The sequence below is a fragment of the Anomaloglossus baeobatrachus genome, chromosome 6, assembly GCF_048569485.1.
Source record: "Anomaloglossus baeobatrachus isolate aAnoBae1 chromosome 6, aAnoBae1.hap1, whole genome shotgun sequence".
Taxonomy (NCBI): Eukaryota; Metazoa; Chordata; class Amphibia; order Anura; family Aromobatidae; genus Anomaloglossus; species Anomaloglossus baeobatrachus.
The window spans coordinates 92,415,446-92,440,120 of NC_134358.1; the positions used below are offsets into that span (position 1 = coordinate 92,415,446).

Consider the following 24,675-nt stretch of genomic DNA (forward strand, 5'->3'; position numbering starts at 1 on the left):
GCAGTCCGCCCGGCCGCAACGGTAATGACGTCGGCTCCGGCAGTCCGCCCGGCCGCAACGGTAATGACATCGGCCCCGGCAGTCCACCCGGCCGCAGCGGAGGCGACACTCGATTGGAAGTCTGCGCCAGATGCGGTGCCAGCCGCTCCCAGGTACCCCGTCTCGGCTGTGGAGCAGCCGGAGTGCACCTGCAGAGAGGAGCAGGCCAGTGAGAGATGGAGCCCTCGGCAGTTAGCGAGGCCGGTTGCAGCCGGTGCCGAGGGCATCTGTGTAAGCCTGGCTCTTACGCAGGAGGCGGAGCACAGGACCCGTGCCCCGTACCGGGAGCGGCGGCGGCAACAGCGACGGTAGTGGAACATGGACGGCTACCCGCAAGTTAAAAAGTTGACTTTTTTATGGACTGTCACCCCTGTTGAACGTCCTCAAGTTCAGGAGGAGGCCATCTGCACCGCAGGTGTGGGGTGGCAGAACAGTTTAAAGTTTTAGTAAACGTACCTCCCGATGTGGGAAGATGTATAGTTGTAATGTGTGCACTTTCTTTTTCCCGTTACAATAAATGTCGGTGCCCAGACAGCCCGAGGATGGGCTGTGTTTTACCAAGGGGGTGTGTGACGCCCTGGCAAAACCAGCGTGTCACAGAGCCTGCAAAAATCCAGCAAAGTGCAGGCCATTCTCCTCTTTGGTAACCTGATCACACACCAGTGCAGCAGGACAGACACCCCCCCAGTGTAAGAGCTAAACTGAGCAGGAGGGGAGGGGGGAGAGCAGAGTGTGTGGGGAGAGGGAGAGGAGAGGAGTCCGGAGTTGTAGCTCCCGGGCTGCTACAGAAGCGTGCTCCAAAAGGGCCAGGACAGGCTGTTAGTGAGGAAGGGACTTGAAGTGACCGGGGCAGGGTAGTGGCCCGCCAGTATCGAAAGAGATCCCAGATCACTGCAGGGGAGTGGACTCCCCATTCCCGGCTGAGGAGGAAAGAAAAAGAAAGAGTGGAGAAAGAGGCACCTGACTGCAGGGAAAGAACAGGGGTCTGCTGCACCATGTGTGGGACTTAAACACCCTCCGTACTGAAGGCTGCAGACTCCGGCAGTTTCTAGTTTACCAGTGACTCTGTGTGGTTCAATTGTGAGTACAACAGTGCCATCAGGCACCCCACCGCAGCACTGCACCCTGCAGCACGCTCCCTCCTACCGGGCCCCAGGACCACTGCCCCTACCCACAGAGGGGTTAACATCCAAAGCTCCAACACCGTTCCCGGGAGTCCCGCACCTTCACCATCACCACAACCCGTGGGTGGCGTCACGGACAATCCCCTTTTACAATAACCCCTTGTTACAGTGGAAAAAAACCACCATTAATTGAATAAGATCCATAATATCATGAATTTTAATATCTCTGAACCATGATCCCAAAATTTACATTGAAGCCTACAATTGATCATTGGTTATTAATTAACCCATAAATGACAATCCAAATGGACACGTCTTTTTTTGAAAAAATTATATATAAATCTTTATTATCAAAATTAATTTTTGTGAGGGCACACAGTATGGATAGACAGTGTTATTAAAAACATGTGTAAACCACCATATTAAAAACCAACAGGGCAGTGTGGTCAGTAAGTAATATCATTCAAATAAAGCATAATACAGCGGTCATGATTGTACATCACAGGCTCAATTGTCCCTACGGGGATAATAATCAGCGCATTACAATTATATAACAGCTTAAAGTAGTATTACCCAGGTCACATACACTGGGAGCTTTCAATCCATAGAGCACAAATATCACATCTACAATTAATCCTGACAACCAGCAAAGTAGTGCAATTTATTGGCAGCATATATAGAGGTAGTCAGTATTTAGCCTCCTTATTATAGATGATATAGACAATTTTATCAGCCAAAATTGCAAACATAATTGCGGGTAGTCATGAGTCAAACATGATTATAGACATTATATCCAAAGGAGCACATGCTTGCAGCCAGCAAAAGTACAGCTAGTTAATACACATAAATATAATCAAATAGTACAGCCAGATACATCAATCCATATGTGCAGCCACGGCTGTAGCAGATTTTTAGCGGACAGTCAAGCATGCACAACTGTATGTCAAGATTGTAGATAGCATGATATTGAGCCAGAAAATAATGTAGGCATAAGCCCAAGTTTTAGAAAAACCTTAGGATGTTTGTCTGAAAATACAGACCCGCTGTAGCCATGGTACCAATCCGACCACACTGCCCTGTACCTCGACGCGTTTCGCAGGAAAGCTTCGTCCAGGAGGTGCAGAGGCAGTGGGGAAGGCACTTTTTAAGGACACCGGGATATAACGCACCTGTGTACATCGGCGCACGCCATCCGGCCACGCCACCATCGCCGCGGCTCCCGGCGTCCCGGAAACCAGACCGCGCATGCGCGCGCGGAATGGATCCGATAGGACGCCACGAGTCATGGGGAGGGGAGGAGAGACCCGAACAGCGCGCGCACCACAGTGCTGCTAATACGGCCATATCATGTGAGGGCAATCTAAGGGCAAATCCTCTCCAATAGGTAAACATTATCAATATAATACATTCATCCACACAGGAGAGCCAGGGGCGCACAACTCTACAATGACAAACACCATACAGTGTGTATAATATATATGATGTAAGACATGGTTATTAACCAATTCTCTGGAGAACTATATTTACCAAATTTTATATATATTATAGAGTTCTCGCACCCCGACTACAACTGCGCAGATAAATGCAAATGCATATGCACCATGGTAGCAAGTGACATATTAATAAATCATCTTTGCTTGATCTCAGATGTCCTTCAGCATATTCATTTGTAAATTGATATTCGTGCCAATCCACACAGCCCTGTAAATTAAGAAATATAAAACACACATTAAAAACAGTGCTAGGGACAGATCACTGCAGTCATTGTTATATACAGCGGAGAGCTACAGGAAGGGTCTGAAACTGATTGCATCATTTAACCCTTTCGGTTTAATTGTATCCAAAAGGGTGATCCACTTGGCCTCTTTCTGAGCAAGTAAGTTTTTGAAATTGCCTCCTCTCATTCCTGGATATACCCTATCAATTCCCCTGAATTTCAGGAGTCTCCAGTTATTCGCATGAAATTCCCTAAAATGCTTAGGGATATTTTTAAGGGCTTCCACATCTTCCCTACTGACGGCTTTACTGGCATTCTTGATATCTCTTATATGTTCCATAATCCTCACTCTGAGTTCTCTAGATGTCAGCCCCACGTATATGAGCCCACATGGGCATATAGCCCAATAGATGACTCCTGTCGTGCGACAATTTATGTAATGTAGGATCCTATACGTGGTGCTGCCATCATTGTTGGAGAAGTCACTAACCCTCATAAGCTGTGAGCAGGCGCCACAGTCACCACAAGGGTAAGACCCCCATCTTGGGCCCTTTGTACTGCCCAGAAAATTATTAGGAGGGGGGACATAGTGGCTGCGAACAACTAAATCCTTGATGGTTTGGGATTTTTTAGGGGTTATAGCTGGTCTGGATGTTAAAACACCAGCTAGATCGTTATCTGACAACAGGATGGGCCAGTATTTGTTAATAATATTCGTCATTTCACGCCATTGGGCGTGATATGGGGTAATATATCTTACCTTGTGATCTTGTTCTCTTGTAGCCGTTTTAAGAAGCTGGGATCGTGGAGTTTCTTTTGCTCGTATATAGCCCTTATGTATGGAGTCCTCCCTGTAGTGACGGGAACGAAAACGCCTTTTTAGGTCATTTGCTTGGTATTCAAACAACGTATTAGTTGAGCAAATACGTTTAGCACGTAGAAACTGACCTATTGGGACAGCTTTGATGGTTTGTGCCGGATGTGAGGACCTCGCACTCAACAAGGAATTGACAGCAGTTCCCTTCCGATGAACGTCTGTTATTAACATGCCGTCGCTCCCTTTTGATACTTTGACATCCAGGTATTCAATGCTTTCGCTGCTGAAATTGAAAGTAAGTCCAATGTTTAACCTGTTGTTATTAAGTCCATCCATGAACTGTTTTAGCTGTTGGATCTCCCCCTCCCAAATCATAAATACATCATCTATAAAACGCAGCCACATGTGGACTGCGCCAGTTGGACCAGACGGAAATTCAATGGACCGCTCCCACCATCCAAGAAAGAGGTTATATTTCTTAATTTACAGGGCTGTGTGGATTGGCACGAATATCAATTTACAAATGAATATGCTGAAGGACATCTGAGATCAAGCAAAGATGATTTATTAATATGTCACTTGCTACCATGGTGCATATGCATTTGCATTTATCTGCGCAGTTGTAGTCGGGGTGCGAGAACTCTATAATATATATAAAATTTGGTAAATATAGTTCTCCAGAGAATTGGTTAATAACCATGTCTTACATCATATATATTATACACACTGTATGATGTTTGTCATTGTAGAGTTGTGCGCCCCTGGCTCTCCTGTGTGGATGAATGTATTATATTGATAATGTTTACCTATTGGAGAGGATTTGCCCTTAGATTGCCCTCACATGATATGGCCGTATTAGCAGCACTGTGGTGCGTGCGCTGTTCGGGTCTCTCCTCCCCTCCCCGTGACTCGTGGCGTCCTATCGGATCCATTCCGCGCGCGCATGCGCGGTCTGGTTTCCGGGACGCCGGGAGCCGCGGCGATGGTGGCATGGCCGGATGGCGTGCGCCGATGTACACAGGTGCGTTATATCCCGGTGTCCTTAAAAAGTGCCTTCCCCACTGCCTCTGCACCTCCTGGACGAAGCTTTCCTGCGAAACGCGTCGAGGTGCAGGGCAGTGTGGTCGGATTGGTACCATGGCTACAGCGGGTCTGTATTTTCAGACAAACATCCTAAGGTTTTTCTAAAACTTGGGCTTATGCCTACATTATTTTCTGGCTCAATATCATGCTATCTACAATCTTGACATACAGTTGTGCATGCTTGACTGTCCGCTAAAAATCTGCTACAGTCGTGGCTGCACATATGGATTGATGTATCTGGCTGTACTATTTGATTATATTTATGTGTATTAACTAGCTGTACTTTTGCTGGCTGCAAGCATGTGCTCCTTTGGATATAATGTCTATAATCATGTTTGACTCATGACTACCCGCAATTATGTTTGCAATTTTGGCTGATAAAATTGTCTATATCATCTATAATAAGGAGGCTAAATACTGACTACCTCTATATATGCTGCCAATAAATTGCACTACTTTGCTGGTTGTCAGGATTAATTGTAGATGTGATATTTGTGCTCTATGGATTGAAAGCTCCCAGTGTATGTGACCTGGGTAATACTACTTTAAGCTGTTATATAATTGTAATGCGCTGATTATTATCCCCTTAGGGACAATTGAGCCTGTGATGTACAATCATGACCGCTGTATTATGCTTTATTTGAATGATATTACTTACTGACCACACTGCCCTGTTGGTTTTTAATATGGTGGTTTACACATGTTTTTAATAACACTGTCTATCCATACTGTGTGCCCTCACAAAAATCAATTTTGATAATAAAGATTTATATATAATTTTTTCAAAAAAAGACGTGTCCATTTGGATTGTCATTTATGGGTTAATTAATAACCAATGATCAATTGTAGGCTTCAATGTAAATTTTGGGATCATGGTTCAGAGATATTAAAATTCATGATATTATGGATCTTATTCAATTAATGGTGGTTTTTTTGATCTTTTTGGTGAATTTAGGTCTAGCAATGGACTATCGCAGCAGAGATGCTAACTGGGCTACACAGTTGGCAGACGTGTTCGGCAGTGCCGGGGAGACAGCGGTACAGTCACCTTCTATGCAGTGCAGAGAGCTACAGGTTAAATTAAAATCCTACTTGCTTAAAAGAACGAAAACTTGGTGGAACAAGGCCTCTTTGGAGCAATACCTAAGTAAAGATATAACCCCTAGGGGGCTCCGGATTCAGGTGTTTCCTGCGTTCCCAGTTGAAGATGAGAATTTTAAAGAAAGGTGGGAAGAAGCATGCAGGATGTGCTCACGCACAATGATTGAACTCCTAATAGGTCATGATAAAAAACGACTTGATGAGTTGGAGAAGGATATAGAAATGCTCAATCTTGAAATAAAACAAAAATTATCCAAGGAATCATTGGCTCAATTTGATATTGAGTTGGAGGAAGAATTTAAACAGTGGGAAACTGATATTAAGACCAAGAAAGCACGTAAATTTCAACGAGACCTAACAGATTATAGAAATAACACGGTCTTTAAATGGTACCATGAAAGGAATGGTCGACGTCCGGCTAATTATAGGTCTTCTAATCAGTCCCTGGCAGATTCAGTCTCATCAGCGGAGAGTGCTGGCAGCTCAAAAATTTCAAACCATGAGGCCCATGGACAGATACCCCATCGAGGAGGTGTGGAAACTAGAAACTCCTATAAAACCAGATATAACCAGGAAAATTGGAGAAAAGATGGTCCCCATGCCAAGGATACCTTAAAGGTAATAAATTTGACAGATAAAATTCTGACTGGGGCCCAGCTTGAGGTGCTGCAGCTGGGGTTGTCCTTCTCTCCCGTGGCCAATTTTGATTTGTTCACGGGAATAAAGGACATCCAGCTGTTTGGACGTAAGCTTCTGCTTAAAAAATATTTTGCGAGAAAGGACATGGGTAATTTGACTGGATTTTCTAGGGAAGAACAGGAGGCAATTAAGATTCTGGAATTCCTTTTGGCAGAACAAAACTCAACTGATCTTACAAGATTCCGCTCGTTTACTAAAAAGAAATCAACCACCTTTCCACCCTTATCGGCCTGCCCCACTATAGAACTATTTGTCAAGATGGTAGTTCAAGAATTTAGATCTCTACCATCAAAAAGAACTCATGACAATTTAAGTAGTCATCAGAGACAAGCATTAAAAGAACTACAATTGATGAAGGATATAGTGATCAAGCAGGCCGATAAGGGTGGCAACGTGGTTATTTGGTCTACGAAAGCCTATGAGCAGGAGGCATACAAACAACTACATGATAAAGCCTGCTATACTAAACTTGAGGGGAATCCAACAACTAAATTCAGTATTGAGCTTTTGGCCATACTTCAGAAGGCTTATGATGAGGGGATTATTCCTAAATCAGTCTTTGAGGGTCTTATACAAGAACATCCGGTAACTCCCACAATATACTTCTTACCTAAGATACACAAGAGTATAGAACAACCTCCTGGAAGACCCATAGTATCGGGAAATAATAGCTTGTGTGAGCCGATATGTAGATTCCTAGATCACTACCTTAAGATCAGTGTGTGTACTTTGCCTTCTTACATAAGGGATTCTACAGAATTCTTGAATAGGCTAGAAGATCTGACCATGGAAGCTGACATGGTCATGGTCACCGCTGATGTACAATCGTTATATACATCTATAGCGCATCAGGATGGGCTTCGTGCAGCTGAGTTTTACTTGAGAATGACAGACATGGACCAACAGCTGGTGGATCTCCTCCTCCTACTTTTAAAATTTGTGTTAACCCACAATTATTTTTTATTCAAGGACCGCTACTACCTCCAGGAGAGGGGGACCGCAATGGGGGCGTCTTGTGCGCCCTCGTATGCTAACCTCTTTCTTGGATGGTGGGAGCGGTCCATTGAATTTCCGTCTGGTCCAACTGGCGCAGTCCACATGTGGCTGCGTTTTATAGATGATGTATTTATGATTTGGGAGGGGGAGATCCAACAGCTAAAACAGTTCATGGATGGACTTAATAACAACAGGTTAAACATTGGACTTACTTTCAATTTCAGCAGCGAAAGCATTGAATACCTGGATGTCAAAGTATCAAAAGGGAGCGACGGCATGTTAATAACAGACGTTCATCGGAAGGGAACTGCTGTCAATTCCTTGTTGAGTGCGAGGTCCTCACATCCGGCACAAACCATCAAAGCTGTCCCAATAGGTCAGTTTCTACGTGCTAAACGTATTTGCTCAACTAATACGTTGTTTGAATACCAAGCAAATGACCTAAAAAGGCGTTTTCGTTCCCGTCACTACAGGGAGGACTCCATACATAAGGGCTATATACGAGCAAAAGAAACTCCACGATCCCAGCTTCTTAAAACGGCTACAAGAGAACAAGATCACAAGGTAAGATATATTACCCCATATCACGCCCAATGGCGTGAAATGACGAATATTATTAACAAATACTGGCCCATCCTGTTGTCAGATAACGATCTAGCTGGTGTTTTAACATCCAGACCAGCTATAACCCCTAAAAAATCCAAAACCATCAAGGATTTAGTTGTTCGCAGCCACTATGTCCCCCCTCCTAATAATTTTCTGGGCAGTACAAAGGGCCCAAGATGGGGGTCTTACCCTTGTGGTGACTGTGGCGCCTGCTCACAGCTTATGAGGGTTAGTGACTTCTCCAACAATGATGGCAGCACCACGTATAGGATCCTACATTACATAAATTGTCGCACGACAGGAGTCATCTATTGGGCTATATGCCCATGTGGGCTCATATACGTGGGGCTGACATCTAGAGAACTCAGAGTGAGGATTATGGAACATATAAGAGATATCAAGAATGCCAGTAAAGCCGTCAGTAGGGAAGATGTGGAAGCCCTTAAAAATATCCCTAAGCATTTTAGGGAATTTCATGCGAATAACTGGAGACTCCTGAAATTCAGGGGAATTGATAGGGTATATCCAGGAATGAGAGGAGGCAATTTCAAAAACTTACTTGCTCAGAAAGAGGCCAAGTGGATCACCCTTTTGGATACAATTAAACCGAAAGGGTTAAATGATGCAATCAGTTTCAGACCCTTCCTGTAGCTCTCCGCTGTATATAACAATGACTGCAGTGATCTGTCCCTAGCACTGTTTTTAATGTGTGTTTTATATTTCTTAATTTACAGGGCTGTGTGGATTGGCACGAATATCAATTTACAAATGAATATGCTGAAGGACATCTGAGATCAAGCAAAGATGATTTATTAATATGTCACTTGCTACCATGGTGCATATGCATTTGCATTTATCTGCGCAGTTGTAGTCGGGGTGCGAGAACTCTATAATATATATAAAATTTGGTAAATATAGTTCTCCAGAGAATTGGTTAATAACCATGTCTTACATCATATATATTATACACACTGTATGGTGTTTGTCATTGTAGAGTTGTGCGCCCCTGGCTCTCCTGTGTGGATGAATGTATTATATTGATAATGTTTACCTATTGGAGAGGATTTGCCCTTAGATTGCCCTCACATGATATGGCCGTATTAGCAGCACTGTGGTGCGCGCGCTGTTCGGGTCTCTCCTCCCCTCCCCGTGACTCGTGGCGTCCTATCGGATCCATTCCGCGCGCGCATGCGCGGTCTGGTTTCCGGGACGCCGGGAGCCGCGGCGATGGTGGCGTGGCCGGATGGCGTGCGCCGATGTACACAGGTGCGTTATATCCCGGTGTCCTTAAAAAGTGCCTTCCCCACTGCCTCTGCACCTCCTGGACGAAGCTTTCCTGCGAAACGCGTCGAGGTGCAGGGCAGTGTGGTCGGATTGGTACCATGGCTACAGCGGGTCTGTATTTTCAGACAAACATCCTAAGGTTTTTCTAAAACTTGGGCTTATGCCTACATTATTTTCTGGCTCAATATCATGCTATCTACAATCTTGACATACAGTTGTGCATGCTTGACTGTCCGCTAAAAATCTGCTACAGCCGTGGCTGCACATATGGATTGATGTATCTGGCTGTACTATTTGATTATATTTATGTGTATTAACTAGCTGTACTTTTGCTGGCTGCAAGCATGTGCTCCTTTGGATATAATGTCTATAATCATGTTTGACTCATGACTACCCGCAATTATGTTTGCAATTTTGGCTGATAAAATTGTCTATATCATCTATAATAAGGAGGCTAAATACTGACTACCTCTATATATGCTGCCAATAAATTGCACTACTTTGCTGGTTGTCAGGATTAATTGTAGATGTGATATTTGTGCTCTATGGATTGAAAGCTCCCAGTGTATGTGACCTGGGTAATACTACTTTAAGCTGTTATATAATTGTAATGCGCTGATTATTATCCCCGTAGGGACAATTGAGCCTGTGATGTACAATCATGACCGCTGTATTATGCTTTATTTGAATGATATTACTTACTGACCACACTGCCCTGTTGGTTTTTAATATGGTGGTTTACACATGTTTTTAATAACACTGTCTATCCATACTGTGTGCCCTCACAAAAATCAATTTTGATAATAAAGATTTATATATAATTTTTTCAAAAAAAGACGTGTCCATTTGGATTGTCATTTATGGGTTAATTAATAACCAATGATCAATTGTAGGCTTCCTTGTTACAGTGGAGCCTGGGATCACAGACCGGGTCACGCCACCGTGATACTTACTGAAGTGACCCTTGTCCCGGATCTGAGTACCCCTATCCCTGGGCGACGCAAACCTATTGAGTTAACTTGTAAGTCAATATGGCTGTCATTATACAGTTTTCTCTGAGTGTGTGTACTTCTTTCAGTGTGAGTTGCCCAATCGTAAGCAGGCAACAACACAGGAGGAAAAGAACACACCTCCATAATGGCTTAGGTTTCTATGTGAGTGACCTGTAATAATATAGCTCTAATCTCCTGGGCTAACCTCCTGCATGATTAGAAAGAGCAGCTGAGTATAGTCCAGTCTCTGTGCAGAGAAAACAGAGCTGAATGTCTTTACATTTCACTCAGGGGTTTGTTGTTGTACACTCACTGTGCCGTTTCCCCTAGCATAACGTACATAAGTGTGACTTAACTCATAGGCAGTGTTGGAGGAGATGCAGTACAACAGAGTTGTCAGTGCTATGAGAGGAGGAGGTGAGCTGATAGAATGGTTTGCAATGTGACGCAGCTAAATGCAGCTGTGCTGCCCTTCCCCCACTGATACTTTTTCAATTGTTTTCTTGTGCTTTTCACCTGTGCATTTTTGGGGGACATTTTAATATAAACGTTTCAGCAGCATCCAAGCTGAAGCCATCTGAAGTATGGTCAGGTCTTTTGCTTTAGCCACTTCACAGCTTTCCAAGTCTGAAGCTATTAAAAGAAGTTAAAAAAGACAGAATACCCAGTATGTGCAGGATGGCGTTTTGACATTGCAGTGCATATGTTCATTCTTTTAGCATCTTTTAAGTACTTTTTCAGGTAGATTTCAGGTGTAATACGCCTGAAAACACAATGTGTGCACATACACTAAGAGAGGACATATCTGTACAGAACTGGAATTAAGTTTTTGTAGTAGTTTTAGGATTATTTTTTATGGTATACAAGAGAAAAAGAAAATGTGCAACAAGTGGGATCACCAGAAATGACCATATAATATCATTTTATTAATCAAAAAGGACATACAAACACACAGATGTTCATTAAAAACAATTAAAAAAGCAAAAAAGCTTGTACATACATTTGGTGCCAATAATATGAGCCACCAAAATACACCCCACCCTCTCAGCAAGCCAAAGAGAAACCCCACATAATAAGTCAGAGTAAGTGTGATAGCCAAAAAAACCTTGTTCAATCAATAACAGGCAGTGAACACGGCATGCTAAATGAGACAATAGCAGGCAGAAGGACAATTGCTGCATACAAATACCTCAAAGCCGCATGAAAATAATCTGCCCTGAAAACAAATGTCTGGAACCAGTATAAGGCAAATCACATACCCAGGGGTCCTGCACGGGGTAAATGGCAAAGCAAATATCATGAGAAGGGTGGGGTGGAAACCCCACGCGTATCGCTACAAGGAGTTGTAGCTTCCTCAGGGGAAAGTGAGGCACACTATGGTAGGTATGTCTTAAATAGCCATTATAATCAAAGAAGATTGCTTACCAGCATGGGCAAGGAGGAGGAGGGAGAGGTCGCTATGCAACCTGAAGATGCCGATGGGCGCCGCCATTGTGAATCATGTGATCAAATCATGTGGTCCCTTTTTGCAGGCAAACGTCACAGCCCGAACGCAGGCGCAGTGATATCAGCGCCACAAGCACGATTAGCAATCCCTTAGTATAGTGAAATAGGTATACAAAAGACATATATATTGTACACTATGCATGCGAAACAGGTAGTACATATGTGCTAGATGAATAACGCAAGTCACTTTGTATATACGGAAATCCACATGAATCTGCGCGTGCGCAGTTTCAGTAAGAGATCCCCGAAAGGACATTTCAAGTGCAGGGATTAAAAAAACCTGACAGCACAGAGGTAATACTCAAGTTACCACTAGAGTAACATTGAGTGTTAATCCATCATACGGGTACCTATGTTATGCACACACAATGCTGATATGTCACGCACAAACACTTGTGGCCTGCATCACGTGTCTATATGACACCATGCCAAAAACAGTGCTTCTCATCGCGCATGCGCCGAGACATCAGCAATGTCCCATTCAAAAGCAGAGAAATGATCTCAGTGGGCAGCACAGCCCATTAAGGCCAGTATAACTGAATAACAAGAACTCAAGCATTCACAATCTGTGCGCACAGAACCACACGCATACATCCAATAAAGATTGAATATGGATACTGTTCCCGAAAAATATTTATCTCACCACTTAATGCGCATGCGCTATGTAAATGCATACTAGCATAGAGGACTCTGTTGCCCAAAATACGGGCCTACAGGGAAACCACACAGCCATTGTATGAATTTGTCACAGAAAAAAGTCTTTGTTCAGAGGACATAACAGAAAACAGTACAGGTACACGAACCCCCATCCCAGATTAGCACAAAAATAGACCTGTGTGCTTGGATGACACAAGCACATAGTCTGAGTACATGAAGTAGGTAATATGCATATGAAGGACCATAAGGGAACCAAGAAGACCAAATTATTAATACAGAAAGCCCCACTAGAGGGTTGGTAACCTACAAGGGGGCTAGCCAGAAACCGCCTCGGAATTACAAGCAGGTCATGAGACCAAACTGAGCAAGCAAAAGGGTGTGTTCTGGTCACCCATACAGGTATAGCATGTTCACATGATATATAAGTGTCCAAAAAAAGGGGGATTGCCAGGTAGAGATAATGTCCAAATAAATGGCAGAGTCCCATTGAGGCGGGTCTTCCAGAAGTGGTCAGCAACTTGAATGTATCCATCACCGAAAGGTAGACAAAAGAACGCTTCAGATCATAGTTCGGGTAATCCCACAGCTCCAAAGACCAAGAAAAAAGGAAGAGCCCAGAAGGACGGACTCCAGTCTGCACGTCACTGGACATCAAGGAACGGACGTCCAAAAGTGATTATTTGTGTGTACATAAATTCTTCACGAGCTGTAGTCAACAGACCCTGTTCAGGGCAAATGGAGCCAAGCCCACATGGTCAGAACCCTGGAATGTTAAAAAGGTAAATACATAATCAAGATTGTATCCACACCAAAGAGTGGGGAGGTGGGAAGAGGGGGGGGGGGGAGAGGGGGAAGAGGGGGGGGGGGAAGAGAAAGGGGTGGAAGGCCAGACCCACCAAAAATACTGGTGTAAATGTGATGAGGCTCTCACAAATCCCCAAGTGAATGGGATGCCACATCCAACTGGGAATATCCCATGTAATTGGTGCAGGCCAAGCATTTACTTCTTGTAGAAGCCGGTGAACAAAAGTTCCTCATTCAATCCCTGGGGGGAGAGACTCTGAAGTTGGTATATCCATCTCGCTTCCCTTCTCAATAATTCGTCAGATACCCTACCCCCAGTGATGTTCATTTGAACATGATCCAATACCAGGATCTGGACCTTGCGAAACGAGCAACCATGTGAGTCAAGGAAGTGTTTAGCCACAGAGGAAATGGGCTTACCTTGAGCTTGGTCTTTTTGTGCTCGACCGATGTCAGAAAAATGGTGCTGGATCCTGCGGCGAAGCTCCTGTGTGGTCTGTCCGACATAAAGTTTTGGACACTCGCAAATCAGGAGATACACAACATTCCTACTTCGACAGTTTGAGTAAAATTTGGTGGTGATGGTTCCTGGAAAAACACCAATGCGAACACAACTGTCAGCAACAAGAAAAGGGCAAATGGTGCAGTCCCCACACGGGAAAGACCCAACAAGTTTGTGTCCCCGACCCAAAGGAATAGTGGGTCTCTTAAAATGGCTAGAAGAAAGCATATCCTTCAAATTCATCGCACGTTTTGCGGTCAATTTGGGATGGGCGCTGATAAATGGAGTCAACCTGGGCTCACTAAGGAGGATATTCCAATTTTTTGTAAGAACCTGTCGTACCTTATCCCAATGGTTGTTATATGTGGTCACCAGGTTTATAGTACCCATCTCAGTTCTCAGTCTGCCCCGAAACGTGTCGGACCGTGGAGTGTTGGCTGAGTGTTGGAAGGCTTTAGAAACAACCTTGCGTGGGTATCCTCTCTTGATAAATCGCGTGGTCAAATCTTGTGCCTCATTCCTGAAGGTGGTGACATCAGTACAATTGCGGCGTACTCGCAAAAACTGCCCCTTGGGTATCCCGTCTCGCACATGTCTCGGATGAAAAGAGGAATAATGTAACACACTGTTGGTAGCCGTCTGTTTCCGGAACAGGGATGTTGTAATATGGTTATTCTCCAACATAACCCTCAAATCAAGGAATTCCACCATTGTTGTTGATATACTTGCAGAAAGTCGGATGTGCCACGGGTTCTCATTCAGCTGGGCAATAAAATCTTCACAAGACGCACGGTCACCTGTCCAGAGAAAGAGAACATCGTCGATGTATCTAAACCAGTTTGACACGTGCCTCTGGAACAAAGCGATGGGCGCCACCTGTGTCTCCTCCCACCAACCCAAAAACAGGTTGGCGTAGGAGGGGGCACAGCGGGCACCCATCGCGGTCCCAGATGCTTGTTTATAGAAAACACGATCGAACACGAAAAAACTATTTTGTAAAACAAAATGTAACAGTTCAAGAAGAAACGAATCGTGTTTTCTATCACCTGTAGAGCGACGATCCAGAAAGTAGGTGACCGCTTGAATTCCCAAATCGTGTTCAATGCACGTGTATAGCGACTCGATGTCCATGGTGACCAAGAGTGTACCAGCCTGTACCTCCACCTGTTCGAGTTGGGTGATCAAGTGCGACGAATCTCGGACGTATGAATCCAAAGTAAGGACATATGGCTGCAAATAAAAGTCCACATAAATACACGGACGTTCATATATGCCCCCTATGCCGGATACTATGGGCCTCCCCGGAGGGTCCACCAAAGACTTGTGTACCTTTGGGAGCATATAGAACGTCGGCGTTGTAGGGTGGCGTGTGGTGAGAAAATCCCTCTCACGTTTTGAAATTATACCAAGATCAAAGGCACGTACAAGAAGTTTGTCCAATTTCCCCTTAAAGGCATCAGTGGGATCTGATGGAAGAATTGCATAATTGATTCGATTGCCCAACTGTCTGTGGGCCTCTTTCAGATATAATTCAACGGGCCACAACAGCACGTTGCCACCCTTATCTGCTTCACGGATAATGAATGAGTTGTTTTTTCTCAGATTAGACAAAGCCCTTTGTTCAGCCTTATTAAGGTTGTTTTGTTGGAATGGTATCACCTTAAGGGCCTGTATATCACGGCACATGGCTTCAAAGAAAATCTGGATTGCCGGAAACAAGGAAAATGAGGGTGTGGCCTGAGAGGGAAGCCTAGATGGAAATGGCAGTTTCTTACCTCCGAAGGAATCGCCCTCTTCCAAAAGTTCCATAAGGTCTCGAAATACCTGCCTATCCTCCGCAGGCAAGGTGTCGATGACCCCAGGCTGATGATACATCAGTTTGAACACCATTTGCCTGCAGAATAGATACACATCCTTCGTGAGCTCAAATTTGTCCAATGCCTTGGTGGGTGAAAAGGAGAGACCTTTAGAAAGAAGACTCACTTCAATCTCAGATAAAGGATATTCAGTTAGATTTATTATTTGTAAGTTACCTTGTGAGTCCTGCTCCAGATCCCTGGAACCATGGTCAATCTACATCACCACCTCTTCCTGTTCCTTGTGGTTCTGTTGGTTGTTGGGGGCCCTTGTCTCCCACGGGTCTGATATACCGACCTCCCTGTTGTGCTTGGCGGGTTTGCGTCTCCCTCGTCTGGTGGGCCTTCCCTGTCGCTGACGTCCGACGACAAAAAATCACTGGAAGATAACTCCCTGGTCGTGACATTATGTGCAGTTTGTCCCATCGTGACAGCCCTGCGAAACCTCTGATTGCCATGATGTGACCAACGAAATGCTGCACCACTTTCAAAGTCCTTTTTGTCCCTAAGAAATTTCTGTTTTTTACCCCTGATGATGTCCTTCTCGTATCTATCAATGGACTCTTTAAGTTTTTGTTGAAAGGGAAGAACCTGGTTATTCAGATCAAAAGTTCTCAGTTTGGTTTCACAAGCCCTGATTTTATCCTTAATCGTACTCAGTAAGGTTTTATCATGCTCAATTAACATATTCAAAATGATATCTGAGCACTTCAAAAGGCCGGCTTCCCAAACCCCCTTAAATCCAGCGTCAGGTTCCCATGCGGGAAAAATCTGCACCCTCAAGCCCCTCGGTGCAAACCCCATTTTGAGATATTCCTCTAGAGTTTTAATATTCCACCATGTTTTAGTCACAGCTTTATGCAAATTGGTGAGCTCCGTGGAAAGCTGTTGAAAAGAATCCTGTACCACAACCTCAGCTGCGGATCCAAACAGATCACCAGACTGATTACTCCATGCGGCCTCCCTGGCCTCCAAATCCATGCTGTATATGAATAATGATAATCAACAAATCCGTATACTGTGCCACACTCCCAGAATTGAAGGGAAAGCCTTCTCTAACACAATCGTAGTAAACAAGACAAGCGGGAGGGCACCAAAGATAATGAAAAAAATATATAAAGATGGGATCACAACCACTAGCACATTCAAAGCAAACAGTTATGGTATACAAGAGAAAAAGAAAATGTGCAACAAGTGGGATCACCAGAAATGACCATATAATATCAATTTATTAATCAAAAAGGACATACAAGCACACAGATGTTCATTAAACACGAAGGATGTGTATCTATTCTGCAGGCAAATGGTGTTCAAACTGATGTATCATCAGCCTGGGGTCATCGACACCTTGCCTGCGGAGGATAGGCAGGTATTTCGAGACCTTATGGAACTTTTGGAAGAGGGCGATTCCTTCGGAGGTAAGAAACTGCCATTTCCATCTAGGCTTCCCTCTCAGGCCACACCCTCATTTTCCTTGTTTCCGGCAATCCAGATTTTCTTTGAAGCCATGTGCCGTGATATACAGGCCCTTAAGGTGATACCATTCCAACAAAACAACCTTAATAAGGCTGAACAAAGGGCTTTGTCTAATCTGAGAAAAAACAACTCATTCATTATCCGTGAAGCAGATAAGGGTGGCAACGTGGTGTTGTGGCCCGTTGAATTATATCTGAAAGAGGCCCACAGACAGTTGGGCAATCGAATCAATTATGCAATTCTTCCATCAGATCCCACTGATGCCTTTAAGGTGAAATTGGACAAACTTCTTGTACGTGCCTTTGATCTTGGTATAATTTCAAAACGTGAGAGGGATTTTCTCACCACACGCCACCCTACAACGCCGACGTTCTATATGCTCCCAAAGGTACACAAGTCTTTGGTGGACCCTCCGGGGAGGCCCATAGTATCCGGCATAGGGGGCATATATGAACGTCCGTGTATTTATGTGGACTTTTATTTGCAGCCATATGTCCTTACTTTGGATTCATACGTCCGAGATTCGTCGCACTTGATCACCCAACTCGAACAGGTGGAGGTACAGGCTGGTACACTCTTGGTCACCATGGACATCGAGTCGCTATACACGTGCATTGAACACGATTTGGGAATTCAAGCGGTCACCTACTTTCTGGATCGTCGCTCTACAGGTGATAGAAAACACGATTCGTTTCTTCTTGAACTGTTACATTTTGTTTTACAAAATAGTTTTTTCGTGTTCGATCGTGTTTTCTATAAACAAGCGTCTGGGACCGCGATGGGTGCCCGCTGTGCCCCCTCCTACGCCAACCTGTTTTTGGGTTGGTGGGAGGAGACACAGGTGGCGCCCATCGCTTTGTTCCAGAGGCACGTGTCAAACTGGTTTAGATACATCGACGATGTTCTCTTTCTCTGGACAGGTGACCGTGCGTCTTGTGAAGATTTTATTGCCCAGCTGAATGAGAACCCGTGGCACATCCGACTTTCTGCAAGTATATCAACAACAATGGTGGAATTCCTTGATTTGAGGGTTATGTTGGAGAATAACCATATTACAACATCCCTGTTCCGGAAACAGACGGCTACCAACAGTGTGTTACATTATTCCTCTTTTCATCCGAGACATGTGCGAGACGGGATACCCAAGGGGCAGTTTTTGCGAGTACGCCGCAATTGTACTGATGTCACCACCTTCAGGAATGAGGCACAAGATTTGACCACGCGATTTATCAAGAGAGGATACCCACGCAAGGTTGTTTCTAAAGCCTTCCAACACTCAGCCAACACTCCACGGTCCGACACGTTTCGGGGCAGACTGAGAACTGAGATGGGTACTATAAACCTGGTGACCACATATAACAACCATTGGGATAAGGTACGACAGGTTCTTACAAAAAATTGGAATATCCTCCTTAGTGAGCCCAGGTTGACTCCATTTATCAGCGCCCATCCCAAATTGACCGCAAAACGTGCGATGAATTTGAAGGATATGCTTTCTTCTAGCCATTTTAAGAGACCCACTATTCCTTTGGGTCGGGGACACAAACTTGTTGGGTCTTTCCCGTGTGGGGACTGCACCATTTGCCCTTTTCTTGTTGCTGACAGTTGTGTTCGCATTGGTGTTTTTCCAGGAACCATCACCACCAAATTTTACTCAAACTGTCGAAGTAGGAATGTTGTGTATCTCCTGATTTGCGAGTGTCCAAAACTTTATGTCGGACAGACCACACAGGAGCTTCGCCGCAGGATCCAGCACCATTTTTCTGACATCGGTCGAGCACAAAAAGACCAAGCTCAAGGTAAGCCCATTTCCTCTGTGGCTAAACACTTCCTTGACTCACATGGTTGCTCGTTTCGCAAGGCCCAGATCCTGGTATTGGATCATGTTCAAATGAACATCAGGGGGGGTAGGGTATCTGACGAATTATTGAGAAGGGAAGCGAGATGGATATACCAACTTCAGAGTCTCTCCCCCCAGGGATTGAATGAGGAACTTTTGTTCACCGGCTTCTACAAGAAGTAAATGCTTGGCCTGCACCAATTACATGGGATATTCCCAGTTGGATGTGGCATCCCATTCACTTGGGGATTTGTGAGAGCCTCATCACATTTACACCAGTATTTTTGGTGGGTCTGGCCTTCCACCCCTTTCTCTCCCCCCCCCCCTCTTCCCCCTCTCCTCCCCCCCCCTCTTCCCACCTCCCCACTCTTTGGTGTGGATACAATCTTGATTATGTATTTACCTTTTTAACATTCCAGGGTTCTGACCATGTGGGCTTGGCTCCATTTGCCCTGAACAGGGTCTGTTGACTACAGCTCGTGAAGAATTTATGTACACACAAATAATCACTTTTGGACGTCCGTTCCTTGATGTCCAGTGACGTGCAGACTGGAGTCCGTCCTTCTGGGCTCTTCCTTTTTTCTTGGTCTTTGGAGCTGTGGGATTACCCGAACTATGATCTGAAGCGTTCTTTTGTCTACCTTTCGGTGATGGATACATTCAAGTTGCTGACCACTTCTGGAAGACCCGCCTCAATGGGACTCTGCCATTTATTTGGACATTATCTCTACCTGGCAATCCCCCTTTTTTTGGACACTTATATATCATGTGAACATGCTATACCTGTATGGGTGACCAGAACACACCCTTTTGCTTGCTCAGTTTGGTCTCATGACCTGCTTGTAATTCCGAGGCGGTTTCTGGCTAGCCCCCTTGTAGGTTACCAACCCTCTAGTGGGGCTTTCTGTATTAATAATTTGGTCTTCTTGGTTCCCTTATGGTCCTTCATATGCATATTACCTACTTCATGTACTCAGACTATGTGCTTGTGTCATCCAAGCACACAGGTCTATTTTTGTGCTAATCTGGGATGGGGGTTCGTGTACCTGTACTGTTTTCTGTTATGTCCTCTGAACAAAGACTTTTTTCTGTGACAAATTCATACAATGGCTGTGTGGTTTCCCTGTAGGCCCGTATTTTGGGCAACAGAGTCCTCTATGCTAGTATGCATTTACATAGCGCATGCGCATTAAGTGGTGAGATAAATATTTTTCGGGAACAGTATCCATATTCAATCTTTATTGGATGTATGCGTGTGGTTCTGTGCGCACAGATTGTGAATGCTTGAGTTCTTGTTATTCAGTTATACTGGCCTTAATGGGCTGTGCTGCCCACTGAGATCATTTCTCTGCTTTTGAATGGGACATTGCTGATGTCTCGGCGCATGCGCGATGAGAAGCACTGTTTTTGGCATGGTGTCATATAGACACGTGATGCAGGCCACAAGTGTTTGTGCGTGACATATCAGCATTGTGTGTGCATAACATAGGTACCCGTATGATGGATTAACACTCAATGTTACTCTAGTGGTAACTTGAGTATTACCTCTGTGCTGTCAGGTTTTTTTAATCCCTGCACTTGAAATGTCCCTTCGGGGATCTCTTACTGAAACTGCGCACGCGCAGATTCATGTGGATTTCCGTATATACAAAGTGACTTGCGTTATTCATCTAGCACATATGTACTACCTGTTTCGCATGCATAGTGTACAATATATATGTCTTTTGTATACCTATTTCACTATACTAAGGGATTGCTAATCGTGCTTGTGGCGCTGATATCACTGCGCCTGCGTTCGGGCTGTGACGTTTGCCTGCAAAAAGGGACCACATGATTTGATCACATGATTCACAATGGCGGCGCCCATCGGCATCTTCAGGTTGCATAGCGACCTCTCCCTCCTCCTCCTTGCCCATGCTGGTAAGCAATCTTCTTTGATTATAATGGCTATTTAAGACATACCTACCATAGTGTGCCTCACTTTCCCCTGAGGAAGCTACAACTCCTTGTAGCGATACGCGTGGGGTTTCCACCCCACCCTTCTCATGATATTTGCTTTGCCATTTACCCCGTGCAGGACCCCTGGGTATGTGATTTGCCTTATACTGGTTCCAGACATTTGTTTTCAGGGCAGATTATTTTCATGCGGCTTTGAGGTATTTGTATGCAGCAATTGTCCTTCTGCCTGCTATTGTCTCATTTAGCATGCCGTGTTCACTGCCTGTTATTGATTGAACAAGGTTTTTTTGGCTATCACACTTACTCTGACTTATTATGTGGGGTTTCTCTTTGGCTTGCTGAGAGGGTGGGGTGTATTTTGGTGGCTCATATTATTGGCACCAAATGTATGTACAAGCTTTTTTGCTTTTTTAATTGTTTTTAATGAACATCTGTGTGTTTGTATGTCCTTTTTGATTAATAAAATGATATTATATGGTCATTTCTGGTGATCCCACTTGTTGCACATTTTCTTTTTCTCTTGTATACCATAACTGTTTGCTTTGAATGTGCTAGTGGTTGTGATCCCATCTTTATATATTTTTTTCATTATCTTTGGTGCCCTCCCGCTTGTCTTGTTTACTAGGATTATTTTTTATAGTACCAATTGTCATAGAAAACATTTTGCATGAATTAGTCAGATGTATGAATATATGAAACTTTGCAATATATGTAATTGGGGAAAGTGGCACCTTGAAAATATTAAATCTACAGATTCATAAAAAAATTACAGAATGCTACTTAGGGAGGATGCAGGTGGCATAATTATCAGGTGGAATCTGCTTGAAAAACTACTCAGTAAGCATTAAAAATAAAGAATGTATGTCTTTTGTAACTTCTTTCAGCTGATTTGAAAGCTGTGGAATGGTTACAAGAAGTGACCAGACCATTCTCAAAGTGATTTCGGAAGATACCATTATTTTATATACACAATTTTTGAAAAAGAAGCAGGATGCAAAGCTGCGGCATATTAGGCAAACCCCCCCCCAAAAAACAACACACACTGGGAAAAACACTATTGGCGGTTTCCTGAAGCGTTTTCTGTTTCAAAAACTATGGTGGTATGCCAGTGTCTATAACAGACATAATGTTAGTATGTCCGTGACACAGCAGGAGCAGATGCTGGTGGTGGAGGACATCTGATTGGCTCAGAGCTCACAGAACGCTGCGGACATCACGCCAAGAAAAGTCTGGAGGAATAAAGATAGAAAGTGTGCAATAACCTTAAACCGCAACGATAGGGAGAACCTCCCAAAATATGCAAATTACCTACCATATTCCCAGCTGCTCTGTATCTAATGCACAGCTGTCTGGGGGGAGGAGGGACTGTCCCTTTTTTGTAACTCCGTCCCCTTTTTTTGGCCAAATTTCCATTTTTTTTTACGTTTACGGCATATCCCGTAGTAGTAGCGATGCTACGTATTTGAAGTGCTGCTTAATTTTCCCAGAACAGTCACAACATATGTCTACAACGTACAACCCTATAGAGTCATATGTGCAGAGGAGGATCATATTTTATGAATAACTAGAAAATTTGGATACCTCTTACCTTTACATTCATTGTACTTCAGTCTGTCGAAGAATAAACAAGACTCTCTTCTATGAGGCAGCAGAAATGAAAGTTTGTTTAATTTGGCTTTGAAATAACAGGCGTCAAGTACTGAAACAAACAGCTGAGGGTACATGATACGGGCATCACTTTCTTGTCACGATGCCACAAGTCCTCTGGTTTATTTTGGGCCATCAGCATGTACTGTATGTTAATGCCAACAACACGACTGACTGTTACTGGCACAAAATATTTACATTATTTAGTGCAATTTTTGTTTTTAGTGATTTAAAGTAATTCTATTAATATTTCTTAAGTGAGTACACACGATGACAGTAATGTAAAGAACAACAGCAAAATATTATGTTTTAAATCCCATAATTTATTGATTCTCAGACACCTTTATGTAGCACTTTCATTACTTTTATTGAGAATCTGTCATTCCTTTACTGGACACAATATTAATGCAGTATTTTTAACAAAATTTGAGAGAAAAGAAGCCTCTAATACAGATGTGGACACATCTATGGGAATCATGTTATAAAGCTGATGAATCTGAAAAGATCGATATGTAGGCTTGTGGGAAAAGATTCTGAATAAATTGTATTTTAAAGAGAATCTGTCACCAGGTTTTTGCTCCCCTATCTGACAGCATAATGTAGAGACAGAGACACTGATGACGGCGATGTGTCACGTGGTTTACTGAGTGCGGTAGTTGTGACACAATCATAGTTTTAGATGTAGGAGCGCTCAAAAAGCTAACCGCACCTGTCGCGTGCGGGGGCCAGACCTTCTGCGAGGGGCTGCGAGGGGCTGCTCGGGACGCTCGGGTCTGGTGGCTTTGGTGCTGTGGCTCAGGCAGGAGCCGGACCCGGGGATCGAGCAGCGGTCCGCCGCCCACGAGTGAAAAGGGGGTTGTTATTTACAGGAGAGAGATATTGTCCGTGACGCAACCCATGGTATGTGGTGAAGGATGGTACCACCGCTGCAATTACGGGAGGCCCGGGGAGGTGGTATGGCAGCCGGTTGTTAACCCCTCCGTGGGTAGGGATGGATGCCCCGGGGCCCGGTGGGTTTTGGTGCTGAGGGTTCACAGTGCAGGGGCCGGCGCACCCGGCCTGGCCGGGAAGGTTACTCACGAGAAGAAGAAGTACAGAAGTCTTGTGGTAAACCAAAATGGTGGTGGCCGGCCTCCTGGAAGGGGTGTATCTGGTCCCACACTCGGGTGTGATAGCCCAGTCTTTCTCCTCTGCACTTCTGTGTGTAAATGGGATTGCCTGGTCTGCAATGCAGGTTCCCGTTTATTTGGTTGGGAGCCGTGCCCGTCCGATGCTGACCCGTGGGATCTACTAGCCTTGGCGGTGGCCCTATCCCTTTTCGGTGGGTGGTTGTCTACTTTTTGGGACTTAGGTGGGACCGGATCTATAATCCTGCCCTCAATCGGTGAATTAGTCGGGCCGCTGGTTTTGGTCCCAGCTTCAGGGTCCGAGTACCCCCTTTCTGTGCGTATGGTTTCTGGCCGGTTCTCCGGTGGCTGCACCGGCGGGTCACTACCCTGCCCCGGTCCACTCTGGATCCCCGCAGCAGTCTTCCCATCTCCTGCGGACTGTGGCTACCGTCTGCCACCTAGCCAAGGTACCAGGGCTCCAACCCTGGTGCCTGTCAACTTAAACTTCACTCCACTTCACTCCACTTGAACTTAACTTATCTGCACTAAAGCTGAACTGACTGTTTTCCCGCCCTTGGCTGTCTAGACCCCTAGGTGGACGTGTCCCAACCGCCTGGTCCCACCCACTGGTGTGTCCGTCCTGCTTTAAGGGGGGTGACTAGGGTTTTAGGTCGGCTGGTGTAACTCTTTGCGGACTGGTGTAATGTGGGGGCCTAAGTACGTGTATACCCCTGGTTTTCCAGGGCGCTACATACCCACACCAAAGCTCTTTGTGAACATTGCATATTGATAGTGAGCTGCTAATCAGTGCTGGGGGCGTGGTCGGTCTAGCAGGGACATGAGCTGGATGTTACGGTTGCC

General features: G+C 44.6%; 1 protein-coding gene and 1 long non-coding RNA gene across 3 annotated transcripts in view; one reads left to right on the forward strand and one right to left on the reverse strand.

The window, feature by feature from the left end:
- Positions 1-22,774, reverse strand: part of LOC142317109 (Y+L amino acid transporter 2-like) — a 98,209-nt gene extending 75,435 nt beyond the window's left edge. For both annotated transcript variants that reach the window (XM_075353108.1, XM_075353110.1), the window contains exon 1: positions 22,647-22,774. The gene's annotated coding sequence lies outside the window, so the exon portion shown is untranslated. The remainder of the gene's footprint in view (positions 1-22,646) is intronic.
- LOC142244078 (uncharacterized) lies at positions 7,805-9,308 on the forward strand. The gene is made up of 3 exons (XR_012724433.1): positions 7,805-7,952; positions 8,050-8,140; positions 8,917-9,308. It is a non-coding gene; the product is annotated as an uncharacterized LOC142244078 (long non-coding RNA).
- Positions 22,775-24,675: the final 1,901 nt, after the last annotated feature.